Source organism: Passer montanus, unplaced genomic scaffold, assembly GCF_014805655.1.
Source record: "Passer montanus isolate IOZ18808 unplaced genomic scaffold, ASM1480565v1 scaffold35, whole genome shotgun sequence".
Classification (NCBI taxonomy): Eukaryota; Metazoa; Chordata; class Aves; order Passeriformes; family Passeridae; genus Passer; species Passer montanus.
The window spans coordinates 7062240-7070018 of record NW_024368263.1 but is presented as its reverse complement, the minus strand read 5'-3'; positions in this window follow the sequence as shown (position 1 = coordinate 7070018).

The window sequence follows — 7779 nt, the reverse complement described above, 5'->3', positions numbered from 1 at the left end:
GATTGACTATTGGGAAAAAATCTTCCCTGAGAGGGAGGTGAGACCCTGGCACAGGGTGCCCAGAGGAGCTGTGGCTGCCCCATCCGTGGAAACATTCAAAGCCAGGTTGGATTTGGTTTGGAATAACCTGGTCTGGTTAAAAGTGACCCTGCTCACTGCAGAGGGGTTGGATTGGGTGACCTTTAATGGTCCCTCCCAACCCAAATTATTCAATGACTTCCCCCCTTTTATCCTTGTGCCCAGCTCATTTGCAAAGGTTAAAACTCTCCCAGAAAACACACAGGTCTCTCCAGGCAGTCCCAGTGGTGGCTGTGTTGCAATCACTGCTTGTGCACATCCCACACTCAGCTCCAAAACACATCTTGGCAGTTGGAGGAACATCTTCAGAGACACCCTGGTTGTTTCCTCTTTTTTTTTTCTTTTGTATAATTAAAGATTTTTTTTGTAATTGTGTTGTTTATTAACTACTTTGTGTTTTATAGATTTTTATAATATATTTGTTTATTACTTTTTGAAAGATCTTGCTTGCACAACAGCTCCCTTCCTACTCTGCACCGCTGAGAAATGGTAAATGAAATAACCAAACATTTGTGTCACCTGTTCACACACTCAGCCCCAGGAAATGGGGATTCTCTGAAAGGGAAGAGTTTTATTTGCTGCTCTGAGGGTATCAATAGCAGTGGAGAACTCAAGCCATGAGCCTCCAGAGATAAATACCATTTGTATGATCTGTTGCTGTTGGATTTTTTTTATTTTCCTCAGCATTTTGTGGTTTGTGCCTCTGCAGCTGCTGCTTTGAGCGGGTTTGTGAAATCCACTCTGCTCTGCCTCTGTGTCCTGCTGTGACACAGAAATCTGGGAAGCCTTCCCTTGACCACCCAGCATGATGGACCTGCTCCCTTTGCAGGCTTTTCCATGATGTAAAGACTCCAACAGCACCAAAAGCCCCAGCAAACAAGTCCTGTCCCAGAGAGAGCATCTCTGGAGCTGGAGAGGGAAGGAGGAATTCCTCCTGACACTGCTTGTGCTGCTGCTTCCTCCAAGGAGCCACCACCCTTCCCTCCCACAGCTCCGACTGATTATTCCCTCTGACATTGGACATTTTCCATTGCAGGGAAAGGTGAAGAGGCAGAGCTCACTCCATCACCTCATACACAAGGAGGGGAAGGGAAAAACCCCAGAGAGCCCCAGAGAGCAGCTGTTGGAGCTGGGGCTTTGCCTCAGCCCAGAGAGAAGGGGGACAGGGCTGGTGGCAGTGCCAGCACACAGGGGACAGCTCCAGGTCCTGGCCCATGGCCAGCACTGGGAAAAAGGGGGTCTGTCACCAGCACAAAGCAGAGCTTAGCTGGCAAGAGGGAACAAAGAACAGTTCTCAAAATTTCATGAGGACTTAACTTTTCCATTGGAAAGAATAAAAAAAAAGAAGATGAAAGAACAAGAGAAGGGTTTCCTGGAACTGAGCTGACTCCTTGAACATTCCCTTTGGAGTTTGTCTCTCGCCCTGAGCTGAAGGGCTGAGAGAGGAGAGGCCCCAGGAGCTCTATCTGTGAGAGGAGGGGCTGGCAGATCCCACTGGGGTGTTCCCTGCTCCAGCCCAAAACCATAACTCTGCCATAACTCTGATTATTCTCCCTATTTCCCAGCCCAGCACGAGGCTCCTCTGCTGCTAAAACTGGAGCAGAGCCTGCTGGCTGTGCCTGGGGGTGAATCCATCTCCCAGCCTGGGCTGGATCCATCCTCCCTATTGTATTTGCAGGGATCCTCATGGCAGGGAGGAATGATGAATCTGACTCCATGTTCTCAGAAGACTGATTTATTATTTTATCATACTATATTATATTAAAGAATGCTAAACTATACCAAAGAATACAGAAAGGACACTTACAGAATGCTAAAAAGATAATAATGAAAACTCGTGACTCTCTCCAGAGTCTGACACAGCTTGGCCCTGATTGGCCAAAGAGTGAAAACAACTCACAGCAGAACCCAATGGAACAACCACCTGTGGGTGAACAATCTCCAAATACATTACAAAGGAGCACAACACAGGAGAAGCAAATGAGATAAGAATTGTTTTCCTTTTTCTCTGAGGCTTCTCAGCTTCCCAGGAGAAAATCCTGGGTGAAGGGATTTTCTAGGAGATATGAATCCATCCTCCCAGCCTGGGGTGAATCCATCTTTGGGCTGGATCCATCCTCCCAGCACAGCATCTCCCTCTGCTCCCTTCAGGAACCCAGCAAGAACTTGGCCTGACCAACAGGGAAATTCTCATTTCTCATTCAATAATGCCCTCTTTATCCAGCAAAAGGACAAAGCACACAAAGGGCCATTCAGCAGCTGCCTCCAGCCCCGATCCCCAGGCACCGTGTCCCAAATTGTCCCCCTGGAGTGACAGCAAGGAGCAGCCCAAGCCTTCCAGGCCAGGTGAGAAAAACTCACCTTGGTGGTGTTTATTTTTGAGCGTTGAGGACCAAGAGAGACAGGCATGTCTGTGCTCAAGGTTTGGGAGCTTGGGAACAGTGTTTGACCCTGTGGAATTTGGGGAGCAAAGGGGTGGTTTATGTCTGGACAGGAATATTGGGGTTTTCCAGGTCTCCTCAAAGCTGTGAAGGAAATCAGCATTAAATGCTAATTAAGCAACACCCCTGAAGCGCAAGGAAGCAAACTCAACAAAAAGTATTTCTGAGAAGTCCAAGGAGCTTCCCAAACAGCAGTGATGCAAGCTCCAAAGAAGCTGAGGCCGAATCCTGAGGCATGGGAGGAGGGGGAGGTTTGGGAAGCCAAGCCCAGGGCTGGTGTCCTGCAGAGGAATCCCGTGGTGTGGATGTGACTTTGTGTCCTGTGCAGGTGCCTGTCACATCCCCCTGCCCTGTGCAGCCCCTCACAGTCCCCTCTGTATCTCCCTGCAGGCACCTCCAGATCTTGGAGCTCAGCTGGACAAAAACCTCCCTTTGTTCCAAACAATCCAGAGGAAAAATAAACCCAAAATGACAGGAGAGAGGAGTGACGCCAAGGAGAAAGCTCCCTGTGTGTGTCCTGGGAGGAAAGTCACTGTGAGCAGGGGGTGTCACCTGCTCTGGGCACCTCCAGCCCCTTCAGCACAGATCCTGTCCCTGCAGCACCTCTGCTCTGTCCCAGAGCACAGCCAGATGTGCTCCTGATGCCTTGGGAAGGCTGAGCTGGAACAGAGGCTGGGCAGAGCTACAGAATAAAGCAGGGATTGATTCCAAGGATCTCCTCCATGGATCCACCTGGGGCAGCACAAGAGCCCAGCCAGGGCTGCACCCAAGATGAACCCAAATGGTCCCAAAATGCACGAGCGCTGCCGGGGTCTCTCCCTGGGATCAGCTCTGCTCCATGTGCACATTGCAGTTCAGTGTCCAGTTCCAGCTGCAGCCCATCCAGTCCCATCCTGCTTGTTTTTCTCTCTCCAGCCCACGGGGTTTGTGCTCTTGGGCTGAGATTTGGATCATTTGTCCTTGGTGCCCAGCTGGAGCAGGAATTGTTTTGTGTCCCTGCTCTGTGCAGAGAGCTCAGCATCCCCTAATGTGAAGCCTAGACTTACACACCAAAGCAGAAGAAGATCTGAAAAATAGAAAAGCTGAACCTGAGGCATCACTCCAGGCAGCAGAAACGAGGCAAGGCAGATGCTGGCAGCCTCCACAGCTCAGAGGCCAATTCTCTTTTTCCATCCACTTGAGACAAAAGAGGAAATGGGGTTTGGATTCCATGTCCACGTGTGGAGGGGAGCAGGGTGGATGAGCTCCTCAGTCTGGGAGTGCCAGGCTGTTAAAAAAGCATCTCTCAGCTTTTAATTTTTAAAGCATCTCAGCTTGAATTACTCTGAAGGTGAAGCTGAGAAGGATTTTCCTCTGGTTCTGCTTCTTCCTGATTCATCTCAGCACCTCAAACCCCTTTGGAGACTTCCAAATATTCTCTTTAGCAGCAGATGGCTCAAATATCAGGCAGAAGAGGACGGGTGGCTGTGGCAGCAGCCAAACCCAACAAAATATTTGCTTCAAAGCAGGGGGAAGGACAGTGTGTCCAGCTGGGAAAAGCAGGAAATGGTTTCTGAAAGAGTGGAAGAAGGGATGGAGAAGGGGATGATTGTGTAAGACATGATGTTTCAATTAGAACAGTCCTGAGTGATAGCAGCAGTTCATGAACTCGTGTTCTAGGCAGAGTGGAGATGTTGGATTTGTTCCTGTGCATCTCCGTCCTGGCACAGACATCAGATGGTTTTCTGGACAGGTGAGGGGGGACTTGGGCTGTGCATCAGCTGAGCCAGGAGCACCCCTGGTGTCTGTGATCCTGGTGGACAGCACTGGCAGCAGGATGGAATCCACCCCTCGTGCAGGGCTTTGTGCTTTTCAGGATGAGTTTTGGCTATTTGAAAATACCTTTTTTTTTGGAATTTGAGAACCATCTGGGCCAGTGCGGCAGCAGCTCTGTGGCCACAGAGAGAAACACAACTTTGCCAGGCATGGTCCTGGGAAGGCTGTGAGAAAATCAGAGAAAAGAATGTTGAACAACTCTTACCTTAATCTGCTACACCTGGTATTGTGAGCATGTAGAACGTGCTACAGAGATTTGTTTACCACAGGGTGGTTTCTTAATTAGCTAATTAGCTGATGGTGTTATAATTGGAGGACCAATTAGGTCCAACCTATAAAATCAATGGGGTTCTGAATAAAGATGATTATTGTTCAACCTTCTGTAATACATGGAATCAGTGCTAATTGTTACCTGGCCCTGGTGGACAGCACTGGCAGGAGGATGGAATCCACCCCTCGTGCAGGGCTTTGTGCTTTTCAGGATGAGTTTTGGCTATTTGAAAATACCTTTTTTTGGAATTTGAGAACCATCTGGGCCAGTGTGGCAGCAGCTCTGTGGCCACAGAGAGAAACACAACTTTGCCAGGCATGGTCCTGGGAAGGCTGTGAGAAAATCAGAGAAAAGAATGTTGAACAACTCTTACCTTAATCTGCTACACCTGGTATTGTGAGCATGTAGAATGTGCTACAGAGATTTGTTTACCACAGGGTGGTTTCGTAATTAGCTAATGCTCATGGTGTTATAATTGGAGGACCAATTAGGTCCAACCTATAAAATCAATGGGGTTCTGAATAAAGATGATTATTGTTCAACCTTCTGTAATACATGGAATCAGTGCTAATTGTTACCTGGCTGGGGCTGCCTCACCACAACAGGCCAGCAATTTCTCTCCAAACTGGAGAGGTTGGGGATGGATGTCAGCAGGGCCCTGGGTGCCAAAGGCAAACCATTCCTGTGGGTTTGGGGCTTGCTAGAGCAGGTTCCCCTGGGTTACTGTGAAACCTGTGAAATATCACAGGTTTGCTGCAAGAGTTGTCACTGCTGTCACATCCCTGTCTCTGCCAGGTAAGTGGATGCAGCTTTAGGAAATTAAAATGCCTGTAAATAATCTGCTCTTGCAGGTGGCTACAGAAGCTTGGCCCTTACTGTGAAACTCACTCCTTCTTTTCCTTCTTTTCCTTCTTTTCCTTCTTTTCCTTCTTTTCCTTCTTTTCCTTCTTTTCCTTCTTTTCCTTCTTTTCCTTCTTTTCTCTCCTTCCTTTCCCTTTCCTTTCCCTTTCATCCCTGTGACCAGCTGAGGACTTCTCCTTGCTGCCACAGCTGCCTCCACCCACAGACCTTGCTTTTCTTTGGCCTCATTGTGAGAAATTCATTTCATCTTCCAAATGCAAATCCTCTCAAGGGCTCTCAGGATGCTAAGGAGGAATTCAGAAAGAATAACAAAAAATAAGTGAATGAGGGGAGTTTTGTTAAATTATTATTTTTTTTAATTTGAGAAATAACTGGCTTTGAATCTGCCATGTGTTTCCTTCTCAGGAGAGGACAGAAGCCTCCTGCCAGCATCATGTCAAGGGCTCCACCACATTTCACACAAGGATTTGTGGTTGACTCTCACAAAGGACTGAGGAGTGAGAAATGAGCTCTGGTGAGGAAATGTTTGCACAACCTCTCCCCCATCTGATTCCTTGTGTTTGCAGAACATCCCTCCCCTTCCTGGGGCTTTCCTGGAAGGTGAGGAACAGCAGTTACAGGGCAAACAGATGGGAATAAACAGATTTTGGTTGAATGTGGAAACCCAAGAAGAGAAAACTGGGAGTGAAGGAACTCTTTTTTGGGGAAAGAAATCACCTTTATTTTATTAAAAACTGGGCATGGGCACAAAGTAGCAAGTGTGTGATGGCCAAGTGACCAAGGCCAGGCTGGATGTGGCTCTGAGCACCCTGGGATAGTGGGAGGTGTCCCTGCCCATGGCAGGGGGTGGAATGAGATGGATTTTAAGGTCCTTTCCAACCTAAACCATTCTGGGATTCTGTACTTCAAAATCATCCCTCCAAGTGAAACCCAGACAATCATTTTCTTGAGCTGCAGCCTTTCCAGCAGCAGGGCTGCAGGTCAGTGCTGCCTCCCAAGCAAACATTTTGCTCTGTCATCATAAGGTTGGAAAAAGCCTCTAAGGTCAAGCCCAGCCATTACTGGCTGATCTCTTCCTTCTGCAGCCTCTCTGCTTTATTAGAAAGGGAAAATTGCCATTTTTGAGGGGAAAAATGCCTTGATTTGCCATTTTCAGCTGTCTCACCTCAGCCACAGCTGCCTGTGGAGCATTCCCACAGGGGCAGGTGGGCTGAGCGTGTCCTGTGGGGAAAATGCACCTGATCCCAGCTGGGAAGAGCTGGAGACTGCAGGCGGGATGCTCAGGGCTGCCTTGTCCTTGCTCTGCCAGGGTCCCTCCTGCTTTTTGTGCTGCTGCATCTGCTCCTGCAGGGAAACCTCTGCGAGCTGCTGGAGCGTGGATTCAGCTTCCATAGGGAAAATCCCGACAGCTGGGATGTGGGAGCAGGGAATGGGGCAGCGGGGAGGGAACAGGAGCCAGCAGAGGCTCTGGGGGACACAGACAGAGGGTGTCCCGACAGCTGCTGGCTCCTCTTTCTCTTCTCTCCAAACGAAAAGGAGTTTTTGTGCCCTTTTTTTTGTTCCTTTGTTTTCCACGCGAAAGTAATTCCGCACAAAGGCTTTCCCAGAAAAACGATGCGAGCCTTTTCCTTGGCTTTCCTGGAAGGGATGAATCACCTCGCTCCTTTTTTGGGGGGTCCCGGCAGCCGGAGGGGCGCGACCCGGAGCGACATCCGCGCTCGGGCTGTGCCACCTCCTGGTGGCAGCGGGCGGTGCATCCCTGAATCCCTGCATCCCGAATCCCTGCGTTCCTGCATCGGTGCGTCCCTGCATCCCTGAATCCCTGCATCCCTCTGTCCCTGCATCTCCGCAGCCCCGAATCCCCACACCCTTGCATGCCTGTGTCCCTGCATTACTGCGTTCCCTCATCCCTGCATCCCTGAATCCCCATATCCCTGAATCCCTGCAACCCTGCGTCCCTGCTTTCCTGCATCTGCACATCCCTCTATCCCTGTATCCCCTTATCCCTGCATCCCCACATCCCTGGGTCCCCATATCCCTGCATCCCTGTGTTCCTGTGTCTCTGCATCCCCACATCTCTTTATCCCTGCATCTCTGCATCCCTGAATCCCTGCGTTCCTGCGTCGGTGTGTCCCTGCATCCCTAAATCCCTGCATCCCTCTGTCCCTGCATCTCCACAGCTCCGAATCCCCACATCCTTGCATCCCTGTGTCCCTGCATTCCTGCATACCTGAATCCCCGAATCCCCATATCCCTGAATCCCTGCAACCCTATGTTCCTGCATCCCTTCATCCCTGCCTCCCTGCATCTCTG